This window comes from Ostrinia nubilalis, chromosome 16 (genome assembly GCF_963855985.1).
Source record: "Ostrinia nubilalis chromosome 16, ilOstNubi1.1, whole genome shotgun sequence".
Classification (NCBI taxonomy): domain Eukaryota; kingdom Metazoa; phylum Arthropoda; class Insecta; order Lepidoptera; family Crambidae; genus Ostrinia; species Ostrinia nubilalis.
The window spans coordinates 4,656,441-4,670,578 of record NC_087103.1 but is presented as its reverse complement, the minus strand read 5'-3'; positions in this window follow the sequence as shown (position 1 = coordinate 4,670,578).

Here is a 14,138-nt window from a genome sequence, read left to right as displayed (position 1 = left end):
GATCAATTAAAACCAACTATTGAAAGTTCTCAAACTTACTTTCACAATAATAAAAATAATAAGTGACGACACTTTATTACCAATGCCGCAATATACAGTGTGAGTCACGTTAAAGTGTACATATGAAAATAGAAAAAACTAGACCTATTTTTATCGACAAAAAAGAGGTCAAAAATTTTTTGAGATTTTTTTTAATTTTTTATAGAATTTTTTTTCTTCCAATTACTTATTGTAAAGAAAACGTAATAACTTTTAAACTAAGCGGTATATCCTGATAAAATAAAAACAGTAATAATGATAAATAACAGGCGATACTGAAAAAATACATAAAATACCCAGAAAATGCTAAAAAATAATAAAAAATGAGACTTTTTGAAAAAAATCTGCTTAAAAATTCGTATTTTTTTGGTTATTTGATAAATTTCTCAAAAAAATGCCCCTATAACAGGTGGTTTTTATTACTTTGTATTATTCTCTATCGTATTATCAATGTAAAACCAAAAATCGCATGTCTCTATCCCTATCACAACATTTGCTATGATCGTTTGAACAAAGGCCTGCCACAACATTATTCTCCGCTACAGGTAGAGACAATTTTAATTTTAACTAAAATGCTTATTTTACTTCGAAATCTTTTGTTTTTATTTGAAATCTAACTTGTCTTTATCAAAATTACAAATCTAGAGCCATTTCCATTTTCGTTGTTAACGAAGCGTTGAATGGCGCGCCCGGAGAGGCTTAGTTCAAACAATCATTGCAAACGTTGTGATAGGGATAGGGACATGCGATTTTTGGTTTTACGAAGGTAATACGATAGAGAATAATACAAAGTAATAAAAACCACCGGTTATAGGGGCATTTTTTGGAGAAATTTATCAAATAAAAAAAAAAACACGAATTTTTAAGCAGATTTTTTTCAAAAAGTATCATTTTTTATTATTCGTTGACCTTTTTTGTGTATTTTATGTATTTTTTCAGTATCGCCTGTTATTTAGCATTATTACTGTTTTTATTTTATCAGGATATACCGCTTAGTTTAAAAGTTATTAAGTTTTCTTTACAATAGGTAATTGGAGGAAAAAAAATTCGATAAAAAATTTAAAAAAAATCTCAAAATTTTTTTGACCTCTTTTTTGTCGATAAAAATAGGTCTAGTTTCATCTATTTTCATATGTACACTTTAACGTGACTCACACTGTATTTATATTATTTTGCCTGTTTACGGAAACAGGTTACAACTACAATATTTTGTAGTTAATAAAAATTGAGATCTATTATTTAATTCAATAATAATGTACAACGCGGCAAGCCTTACCTAATAAATTAACTTCACGCTGCTTATAATAATCACCTAGTTAGTGAGAATGGTGAGAATCATGTTTATCAAATGGAAATAAACTACAATTCTTAAGTAAAATAGTATCAAATTAAGTCGACATATAAGTGGTTCACGGTAATATTCTCAATATAACTAACTACACCTTTACTAAATTAATTTTTTCTTCGTGAAATGTTGTTTTAATGACAGAAATGTCTTTTTACACGTAATTACATAATATTACTGTCCATTTGTTCGTTTTTTGACATTAAGGGCATATTTCACAATCGCTTAGTAAGGGCCTGTTTCACGACTTCTGAATAAGTTGTGTATAGCCTATGTGACGGATCATTTGACACATTTTTATAGAAAATACGTGCTAGCTAGATTGACCCGACACTTGCCGAATACATCCCGTATATTAGTCTGTACGAGATTAGAATGGTTCTCAAATTGCTAAAATCAACAAGGCACCTGGTGATGATGTAATCACAGCTGAGCTTCTGAAAGCAGGCGGAACGCCGGTACAAGGCTTTTCAGAAGCTGTTTGATTCCGTCATCCTCAAGAGAAAAACGCCTACGGCATTGCAAAGAAGTATGGTGGTACTCCTCTTCAAAAAAGGTTTGTATAAAAACGTCATAATGTCAGTCCGTCTCCAGGATTAGGTCTCGAAACCTATCTAGTTGCAGCGACGGGTGAGACAGGGAGACGTAATATCTCCGAAACTGTTTACCACCGCCCTGGAAGATGTTTTCAAGCTTCTGGGCTGGAGAGGATTCAGCATAAATATCAACGGCGAGTTCATCACCCACCTTCGATTTGCAGACGATATCGTAGTTGTGGCAGATCTAGGCACAATGCTCGATGGCCTCAGTAGAGCCTCGCAACAAGTGGGTCTCAAAATGAACATGGACAAGACAAAAATCATGTCAAATGTCTGTGCTGAACCCATTCCTCTGAAAGTTGGAGACTACACTCGAAGTTGTTGACAATTATGTATACCTGAGACAAACCATCCAGTTAGGTAGGTCCAACTTTGAGAGAGACGTCGATTGTCGAAATCAGCTCGGCTGGGCAGCGTTCGGGAAGTTCGCGATATTTTTAAGTCCGAAATACCGCAGTGTCTTAAGACAAAAGTCTGTGACCAGTGTGTGTTGCCAGTGATAGTATACGGATTTGAGATGTGGTCGCTTACTATGGGCCTCATAAAAAGGCTCAAGGTCACCCAAAGGGCGATGGAGCGTGCTATGCCAAGCATATTTTCCCTGCGTGCTCGAATCAGAAATCCGTACCGCGCTGCCGTGTCCTAAAGTTGCAGTGCGCATTAGCCACGAAAATAGTGACAAGACAACAATATCTCACTAACACGTTTCATACCTCGTTTATAACGACTAGTCTTAGATAATAAAACATAGAAACATTGCACATCACATATGAATAAACAACAAACATAAAATTAAAACTAAATTTATTTTGTTGAGAACGCTAGGAATATTTCCGGGAGCGTTATCAGCGGCACATCAGTAACTCTGACTGAGCTGAGTGATCGACGCACGCAACGACGCTTAGAACACTTCATTCAACTTTTTGAACATAGCCGCATTATAGTTTAGGAATGTAGGTTAACGGCATTTAAGTCTTGTAAAAATGTAAAAAACACATAGATTGTTACATTTGGTTAGCCTTAATGGTGAATTTACTAGTGCAATTTTAATAAATAAATTCATGTAATACAAAGCTATAATGCCGTTATTGGACCTTTGTTGCGTTTAAGTCTAATAATTTTACTTAACGGCGTTTTAGTCTTGAGGAGTCTATTAAAGCTTTGCAAAGAGCAGCTTAGCAATATTGTCGTTAAAGTACCTTAACGGCTGTATTGACTAGAAATTGTAAATAACGGCAATAAAGCTTTGTAATTTTTCTTAAATTTTTAATTCTAATAACAATTAAAGACGCTTAACCGCGTTTAAGCTAAGAAATGTAATGTAACTGCATTTTAGTTATGTAATCTTGCAGAGGCGAAGCAGTTAGCGGCTTTCTTATTTTTTTTATCTCAGGAACTAAACAAGATATAAAAATTTCGATAATAGTGCTAGATTAAGCATTTTTTTCTGATTCGGATGGTATTCAAAAGTCAAAATTGACCAATTGTGGGTTAACGGCATTATAGTGATTGGACGGCAGTATAGCGAAACGACCCCAGGCGGTGTGGCAGACTAAAGGTGATTTGGGCAGACGTCTGTGATCCTAAGTCACATTTGGGAGAAAATTTTTGACATTCCGTCGCCGCCCTCTGTGAGGGAAATAGGGAGGGCTTACATGGCGTTCTCTTTTGCAACGACACAATGAAAAAACAATCATTTTGTGCAATTACATATTTTTACATTTTTTACATGGGCAGGGCACATAGTACGCAGAACTGACGGCCGATGCCGAAGGTTCTGGAATGGAGGCCACGTACCGGAAAACGCAGCGTTGGACGTCCACCCACAAGGTGGACCGACGACCTGATAAAGGTAGCAGGAAGGCGCTGGATGCAGGCCGCTACCAACCGTGCGATGTGGAAGTCATTGGGGGAGGCCTATGTTCAGCAGTGGACGTCCTGTGGCTGAAATGATGATGATGATGATGATGATGACATATTTTTACTTTTTTTTAATTGTTTCAGGTTTCTTCTATGGCGGGGACTTACGGTAGACGACAGTAATTGGACCGTGGCTCAACGTGTTCTCCGAAACACGGATTATATTTATTGTACATAATTAATGTATTTTATACATTGCATCAGCTTTTCAAAATACTTAGCATACTTTTAAGCTTTTTCAAAAAGATTCGCCAACTTCACGCTTTATTTTTTCGTGCATTCGTTCGCTCTACACTCTACATTAAAGGCGTTCGGTGACAAAATCATTAATACCGTATACCTTCATCTGAGGAAAGGCTTTCATTTTTTTTTCATAATGTGGACCGCTTTATAATTTTTCTGCCTTTCCTTAACCCATGTAATCCCATCAAGTCCCGGTCCCCGCGACCAATAGATTTGCATAATCACACGCCGGCCGCGTCCCGCGTCCCGTGTCCTGGAGCGATGGACACTTTTGACAAATTCCTTCCTTTGTTGCGGGATTACCTGGCGTTAGCGGCGACATTGGCGTATTGGCTGTTGGATGGAATATGACGTACGAATTTGGTTTGATGTTTGCAAATTGTTTGGGCAAACATTGGATCAAACGTTTGGTGGCTTAGGTTAGTTACTTTAGGCTAGCATATTTTTGTGTCATCTCAATTTTTAAGACACTGGTCTTAAAAACTGGTCTTACTGATAGACTAAACTTCACGTAATCACTGGATTAGGGTAGACCGGGTACAATAGTACCACGGGTCAATAGTACCATCGGCGATATTTCTTCATACAAGCGACGTTAGATTGTGTGCATAGCGTCAGAATATGCGCTTTTTGTGTTTCCATCCGCTCACCAGTCGGTGGCGCTTGCGCTGAAAAATGAAGGTGTACAGGAAGGATTTTTGTTTTTTGCCCAGCCGTAGTAAGTTTTTATGTCAAATATATGAGCCCATAAGTTGCCTAATATGCTATTTGTTACCAAAGTATTGTTGTCAATAGTTTATCCAGGCTCTAAACTTTGTATCGACAGCGAATTATTGGCATTCACTGTGAAAATGACTGAATTTTAGGTGAAGGTCTCTTGACTACCTACTTGGAACAAATGTACCAGTCTCCATGGGGTCAATTGTAGCGGTACAATCAACCCCGTGGTACAATTAACCCCCGGAACCTTATTTTATAATTAATATTTTAAATTGGTTTTAAAGTACCTATACTTATAATAAAATAAGTTATTATAAAACATTCACGTGGTTATTTTAAGTACATTTTTACAATTATATTTTTATAATAATAGGCATACCTACCTACTGAAAAAATAGTTAATGTGTTTTATTAAATAAGTAGGTAGATGTCGATAAAAAGGTGATATAAGTACCTAAATGCCTACTTAAAATATTTTAATATAGGTTTCTAAAACCATTCTGAATATGTACATTTTAGCTTAATTCAGTAAGTAACTAAGTATTTGAACGTTTTGTTTTAGATGCCTCGACGTAGAGTCAAAAGTACGGATCACGGATCAACGGATCTATTCCTTTATGAACAGGCTTATGAAAAAATTTTAAAAGGGCGAAGCATTAGTAGGTATAAATAAATCAGGGTCAATTGTACCAGGGGTCAATTGTACCCTCATACAAAAATAGATTTTTAAGTTTTGATTATTCTATCATTGTTATTATGCTTATTGTTGTTTCAGGAGCAATATCCGAGCCAAATAAATGGCATATTATGTAGAAACAGTTAGCTTTTTCGTTTTTATGGAAGAAAAGTTATTGTTTTGTTTTTAAACTTTAGTGTTGATTTTTCATACTTGTTCCTAAATATTTTCGATCTCAATTAATAAAGAATGATGATTGTAGGAGATTAAGAGTACAGAATACCAATAAAGGTGATGATTAGATAAACATAACGACTTTTATAGCCTCATATATTATTGGTACAATTGACCCGTTGTAGGGGTCAATTGTAACATGAGACATCGTACAGTTCAAACTCGTTTTTCATTAAGTATTCGAAAGAATAGTTCAACTCTGCATGCTTAAATTTGTAGCTTAGGAGTCTAGTTTTTACAGCATACTAACAGAATAAGTTATATTTCATTAGATTTCTCAATATTGAACAATTTCCAAAAAATGGTACTATTGTCCCCGGTCTACCCTACGTGAAGTTTAGTCTATCAGTAAGCCAAATTTAATAATATTCGATTTTATTGATACCTACTTTACTACTATACTTCGGTGACGAAAATTTTATGGATGATTAAAATCGTAAGAGGACATAACAAGAAATAAAAATATTATGTAAAGTAATAAAAAGTGGATTCACTTAATATGGTAATTGGTAATAAAACTCATCTTTTATAACTGTGTGTTTTATTGATGTTTAAAAGGTGACTTGTGTTATATAAATAATAGTTACTGTAACATCTATAGGTAACAATTACGAAGTAGGTACTCAAATGCACTAATTGAGTACATTTTCTTAACGAGGCGAGTCTGGCGGTGTAGATCGTTTGTGTAGATTTCTTAGGTTTTCTAAAAACTTAGTTAATAACTTTGAGCCTAGAACTCTATTACTGGCCAGCATCCACCATAAAAAGCAGCAGAAAACACTCATCATACTCATTAAACACCATAAAGCAATTGCATCAATTGAGCCGCCATTCGAAATAAGGGTGGCCACAATCTAGCTTGCAATGAGACAGTGCCATTTTTTTTAATCGAACTAAATAAAAATAGTAATCAAGTACTCAAAAATACTTAAATGTATTGGCCCTCTGCCATGATATTGTTCTATTCCGATACCCGAAAAATTAACTCTATCTTAAAACTAATCATTCAACTTCATTTGAATCCAGTCTTACATTATTTCAAGGAATTTCAAAGTCACTTTAGAAAAATAACATAGTGAAATGACATGAAACCAGCCTAGCTCATGGCTAATACCTATTATGAAACGATACTTTCGTATGAATCAAAATTAACGTTCAAGAGACCTAAGCTTAAGTTATAAGTTTGAATACTGAAGTCAGCCAATCATAGGCGCGATTCCATGTCTGAATTTGAGTCGAGTTTTAAACGCCATTTTGAATTAGCAAGTCTATACTAATATTATGAAGCTGAAGAGTTTGTTTGTTTGTTTACTTGAACGCGCTAATCTCCGGAACTATGTACCGGTCCGATTTGAAAAATTCTTTCAGTGTTAGATAGCCCATTTATCGAGGAAGGCTATAGGCTATACAACATCACGCTACGATCAATAGGAGCAGAGCAATAATGAAAAATGTTGCCACAACGGGTACGAAGTCGCGGGCACTGCTAGTTTTTAAATAAGTATCAAATTATTTTTCATCTAGACACTGGCTGATTTATCCTTATTCTTTTTCCAAACTGGCAACCCCACAAAATCACGTCACGTGAAGAGACTCCGTTACACATATCAGCGCGGGCATCGCATTAGCCACGACAGCTTTTGCAACCGCTGGGGCAACTGCGACCAGCAAACCGTGACAACTGGCACTCGTGGAAATAACCAAGAGTTATATTAGGATTTATGTCACTTGATGCTTGGTTTGTGACTAGTTTTGTTGTTCACAAAATTAAATGATAATAAAACGTATACACCGTGTTACTTTGCATTCTTGCCATATTCACAGAGATAAAAGTAGGGAACAATACCTATTATTTAAGATAAAGATTTAGGTTACAAGCCATTAAAGTGCTAAAAGATGCCTGATCAGTGGGTGGGCCAAACACACACACACACACACACACACACACACACACACACGCATACACACACACACACACACACGAACACACAAGGAGCATAATGTATATATGTTTTGTGTTTCATTTAATGTTTTAGTGTCAGCATAATTTATAGTTATGTGGTTATCTAAACGATTCGACATTTCCAACTCAATATGATATTCTGTGGAAATCTGTAATTAGCTGTAAGTTTTATTCAATACTAATGTATAATATAACAAGAGACTCCCATAAAGAAAGTACACTAAGATTTTAGTAAATTTGGTTTTTCAGTACAAATTGGAATAAACCAATTTTGTCTCGCACGTTCTACAGGTGCAAGTGGAATAAACCTAGTGGGCGTGGCCTAGTTCTTAATAATCTGATGTTTTATGGCTCTGGGTAGGTACCAGCCTTTTTATCCAGTCATGATAATTATTTTAAAATACTCTTCAGTTGATTTCAGATTCTCCTTTCTACTTTACGGGCTTAGGACCATCAAAAATACGTAATAATTATTAGGGTTTTAATTAATTTATAAGATTGTACCCTATTTTTACAAATTAATAAATTAAGTATGAAATGAAATCACCTTATTCACAATTAATTATTTATTTATAAGTTCCTACTTACAAAGTTTACGTACTGCGAAGCAAGTGTTCAAAAGTGTCCTCCGTTCTGATGAAGGCACAGTCTAGCACGGCGAAGCGTAGGTTTTCAACCGACTTCAAAAAAGGAGGAGGTTCTCAATTCGACCCGTATGTTTTTTTTTTTCGCTTTAGTTTTCGCAACACATAAACGTTTTGTATCACAGTTTCACTAAAACAATCCTTTCATGTAACGCGTTTACACTGTTTATCTCTTCTGCGCATACCAGTTGTTTCGAGTCACTCCAAAAATCCATTGGTGTCAGGTCCGAGGATCTTGGTGGCCAAGCTACTGGACCCCTCGTCCAATCCACTGTTCACCAAACGTATTATTCGCGCACTTGACGTCCTTATTGTGGGGGAACACCATCCTGCTGGTAGTAGAGCATTTGGTGTAACGCTAAGGGTACGTCATCAAGTATTTCGTCTAAGACGTCTTGCAGACACTCCAAGCACCATTTTGATTAAATTATTCGTTGTTTGAATACACTTCAGTCATTTTTGTATTTATTTGTGATTGATGGATTTCTTAGTTTTTTACAAGTGTCAAAAAGACATTTTAAAGACAATAGATTGCAATAGATATTTAAAAATACAATAAAAAGTAAAAAAATCTCCATCGCCATCGCCAACGAGTGATGTGCATGGGTTACGATAATTAGTGGTGTGTTTAACAGATTGTCGATAAAATAAAATACTCAAAATTAAAAAAAAAAAAATTCGGACATTATTTTTTTACGGATTTGTGTTCGGTATCAGTAATATAGTAACCTCTGTAAATATGGCAAGAATGCAAAGTAACACCCTGTATAAGAGTTCTAAAATTCAGGTACACGAGTACCTTACCTAAAGGTAAAAGTTGTACTATTTTTGGTGGTATTTTGTAAATTAACCAATCCTATCATATCCAATAAGTACCTAGTTATTAGAACTTTTGCATTTAGAATGCTAAATAAGTATGATTTAGAGAGACCTCTAAAGGTCCTTTCCATGCTCAAGCCACTTAACTACGCAGTTATTGGTAGACCTTCGAAATTTTCAAGTGTGTTCAAGGAGACCAATCCAATTTAAAAATGATTCGATCTCGCATGTTCTTAATTCAAATCAGACGTTCCAGAATGCTGCAAATAAAAAACAATTGACAATCGCAAGAAAGAGACAAAAAATAGAAAGAGGTGTTTAAAAGAATGCTATAACGTCGTCCACTGCAATTTTGTGTCGTTAGAGCTATCTAGCGTATCACAAAGACGTTACGCTTTGTGGATTGTCGTTGAGGTAATTGCTGCTGTTTTCTCGGTCGTCCAATGGCAAAGCCAGAGGTAGGTACTATACTTACTCGTACATACTTTAAGTACAGTACATACGCGGTTTCGTCCGTAGGTAATTTTCCGGCCAGCGAGTACAATGGGTGTCTACGTGCAAACAAAACAGCCCACGCATTGTTCTCCATTTATATAATTGGAAAGACAAACGACGGTCGATAACATTGGAGCTTGAAATAGGATCTTGGTTTAACTACGCGCGTGTTTTGTTTCGGAATAAACAGCGATGGGCAATTTAAGTTTGAATTTGGAACGTCTGGAAAGTTAAGATTTAATGTGACTGGCCAGTGTGAAATATTTACGAGTGTGTTTAAAAGTAAATAGTTTTTTTTATTTAGGTTTTGGAACGGCACATATTGACCAATAATGCCAACATATTAATTAACTTCTTTAAAATTGTCACTTCATTTAAGCCCTGAAAACTGAGTCAGTTTAAAATTTTGTGTAAAATTTTATTTTTAGTCGCTTTGAAATCAATAAAGCTTGTCAATGAGTCACCAATTAATGAAGTCAAAGCTATCTTTATCAAAATCTATCCGAAATCGTGCTTTCAGATCTTAAAAAGCATGTCATCATCCAATTGCCAGTTTTTCAATGTGTTCGTTAAAGTTTCACCCTTTTGCACATTAACTTACTATCAAACTTATTTTTAGCTACAAAAACAATATTGAATCTCTAAAACCTGCCTATTTTTAATTGTGAGCATATTCCAACGGTGTCAATGACGTCATAATTCGTCAAAAAGATATGGTCTCCGAGTCCCATTCGTCTCAGTGAATTAAGCTTCGGTCAAACCAACGCGTGCAGATCGCGTCTGCGATGGAGATCACTGCGCGTGTATAGATCACCGCGACCAATGACAGGACGCGTTGATGTGAACTCATCGCTACAAAGTCATACACGACATCAGCCCCCCTGAGAAGGCTCTGAGAAGTAAACTCATACTAGGCAGTATGAGTTTACTTCAAGTAAAAAATGTCATTAAATGTATGACGGATTGTACAGCGCCCCTAGCGGGAAACGTTCAAAAACTAAAATTTTCATACATTTTTTATCAGCCCACAGGACGAGTGGCAAAACGTGACAGTTGTAATGTCTACAGATGGTCGAAAGGCCGTTTTTTTGTATGGAGTTACATCGCTCCGCGAATAGATTCGATTTTCGATTCGGTAAAAAAGTGCCACTTGTCTAGACCTACAGATCGCTATCGCCATCGCGCACGCAAGCGTTTGTGTGTCAAACCTAGCCGACTCACCGACCAGTAAAGGCCGTTTTTTTAAGGAGTTACATCGCTTCGTGAACGGATCCGATTTTCGATTCGATTAAAAATGCCACTTGTCTAGACCAGAACCCACAGATCGTTATCGCCATCGCGCACGCGTTGGTTTGGTCGAACCTCCGACCCACCGACCAGTCTGTCAAGTGTACACTTTCTAGTAATTGCCAAAAATAGCAAATCGACACACGACATGTAGATTGTAGATTGCACAACGCGATTTCTAAACAGTCATAGAAATCTTTAATTTCGGTGAAATCTGGAAAAATCCAGTATTTTGGAGTTGCCTTTCTCCGATGGGGTTTGAAGGTTGAAAATAATATGGACGTCTTTTAAATTAATCAACAACTTATAAAAACGGACTAACAATCAAACTTTACCTAGACCCAAATGATGTGAAGCTAGGATAATCGATATTCGTGATCACATACAAGTAGAATACTACTATTATAAAAGCGTATAATTACTGTCTGTATGTCATAGGTACTGCACACATTAAACTCATTTATGAATTAAAAGATACGAGGCTTAGACAAAGTTTATTTGTAGAAGTTTACATTTTCCATGAATAATGAAAATTCGCATACTAACTTTAAATTTATAAGTAGGTATTCAATATTTTGGTTATGACAGGAAATAAAAATGTGATAATTATACCGAAAAATATAAGCAAAACCACGGGCCAAAACTAGTAGTATATTGATTATAATTTGACTACTTCCTTATAGAGGTAAATTAACACTTTAATAAAATCATAAGTGGAGCACAATGATAGTTATCCCATTCCGATAAAATGAAGTAAAAGAAACTGGATAGGAAATAACTTTTTATGGTGACCAAAGTCGTGACCGAAATAAAAGAATAAACTTCTAATTGGTTAACACATAAAGAATAAAGGTAATATTGATTCGCGAACAAATTGTGGATATTTTTTGTCTAATCACTATATTGGTTAATTGCTCGCGTTTAGATTCGACTTGATTAAATTTTATGATGTGTCTAAATAATATTTAGATAGATTATATTGCTTACTTATTTATGTTCTGTAATAGTTTAAGGTGTTTCAGATTTTTTATTGCAATTTGTAACCGCAAATAAATCACTACTTACATATCCATTAAGATGTTTTGTTTATTTATTTCTGGTTAATACAACAAACAATATAAAATAAGCTAGTTTTCTTGTAATGTAGGGCTTTACTTCGTCTTGTTTCCAGGCCACGCTCTGGGAGCAGGCCGCTACCAACCGGCCATTGTGGAAAACATTCGAGGAGGCCTATGTTCGGCAGTGGACGTCCTATGGCTGAAATGATGGATGATGATGGTGAACTTGTATTAGTGTTACAACGAGATAAGACGCTGTGTTTCGCTACATATTGCTGTCGTCCGTACATTTAGTAGGTAGGTACAGTGAGGTTTTTGGCCAGAGACAAAACAAAGTGCAATTAAAATTTAAAAACAAAATACTTGCAAACGAAACACACATATTTTTTACCGAACCAAATTACAGATCGTATTCAAAGTTCAAATGTTAAAAGCTGCACACAATGGCCGAAACCAGTCGATGGTCGTTCGAATTAATGGATTTGTCATCGCAATTAATTTTATAGGAATTAATACGCGAGCGGCGGACCAAAGACGAGGTTTTGGGGTTCCGTGTGTAGATGAGACAAACTTTAGAAATCAGATGCACATTGAACTGACTAAGGCTGAGTCGCACCATCTTACTTCAACTTTAACAAATGTCAAAAATCTGTCAAATAAATTCCATACAAAAAGCACTGGTTATTATTATAGTACATAGTTAGTAAGTTTTTGCAACTCGGCACTTTTACTGTGCTAAAATTCCAGGGTCTGTTTCCAGAAACCATCAGCGTTAAGACAATATGCAATAAGGTATAACGTTATGGTTTCGAAACCCTCGTGTATGTCCTTATATGAAACACCATGCAGTCTGAACTTTGGAGCGCTATGTTTGAATAACATTCCATCCACCATCAACTAAACAAGCCGTAACTATGTATTTTAATCACAAAATCGCCAAAAAACACATTTTTGTAAAGTTTAAACGCGTCTGAGTCGCACTTGACCAATTATTTTTTAGTCAAATTGACATCTAATGGAGCTCAGACGATCTATGGCGCGGTGACGGCAAATTGATTGACAAATTGCGTGACGAATCCGAAATAGGTGGATTTCTTTTGAGTGTATCTGTTGTAAAGTCGCAGTTACGTGTGGGGCCAGGAGGGCGAAGCATCCTCGGATTTAAATATTTTGAATTGGAGACAGCATCTTACGCAAGTATGACATCATCAAGAAGTAAAAAAGTATAGAAAAACACTTTTTTGCGTATCTACGGATAACCGAATGTATGGTTAAGTTTGAATTTCATTATGATTTAACTTTACACTATTTCAACTTACGGTTGTATTGTGCAGTCTATGTATGGAATCACAGTCATTTGTCTAGGTCCCTTGGTACATTAAGCTTTGCTTAGTTTGGGACTAGAGGCGCGGTGTATAATGTCCAAGGATATCTATTGATTTGTCATCATGAAGCTAAAATGCACAAATTGAACCGGACAAGTGAAGTTTGCAACTTTGCATCTAACTAATAGTAACGACCAAAACCAGATGTAAAACTCCAGACCTTGCAACAAGTGCAATTTTCGGGTCAAACCGCACCTCTTATGCGTTCGCTTATTCCCCGGCCACACCATAGAGTTGTAAAAGTCGCCGTTAACGGACCCGAGTTCTCACGACAGATCGTTCCGATTACCGAGTCGTGTTCATTATTAGTCAATCTGTTTTATAGAAATCCAAAAGCTCGCTTTGATCTCGCCGTGTCGTTTTCACTTCATCGATACATCGATAGTACGGCACTGTTTGACTAATTAACCGAGTTTCACTGATATTTTTAATTGCTGTGACTTTTGTAATTTAATTAAATGCGGCATTTTATGGTGATGATTGAAATGGAATGATTTTATTGCGTTGGAACTCTCCCGGTATGATTATAATTTTGGATTTGCTTATACAATGGTCGAGGTGTGTGATGGCATAAATCTTTTTTACAACTTATAACTACTGCCCTAAGGCATGTTTTATAGGCAGTAAGAAAAATTGAGAATTATTAATGTCCCTAACCCTTTTACGCCGAATGGCATGCATGTTCAATCTACCGGACTAATTGACAACAGG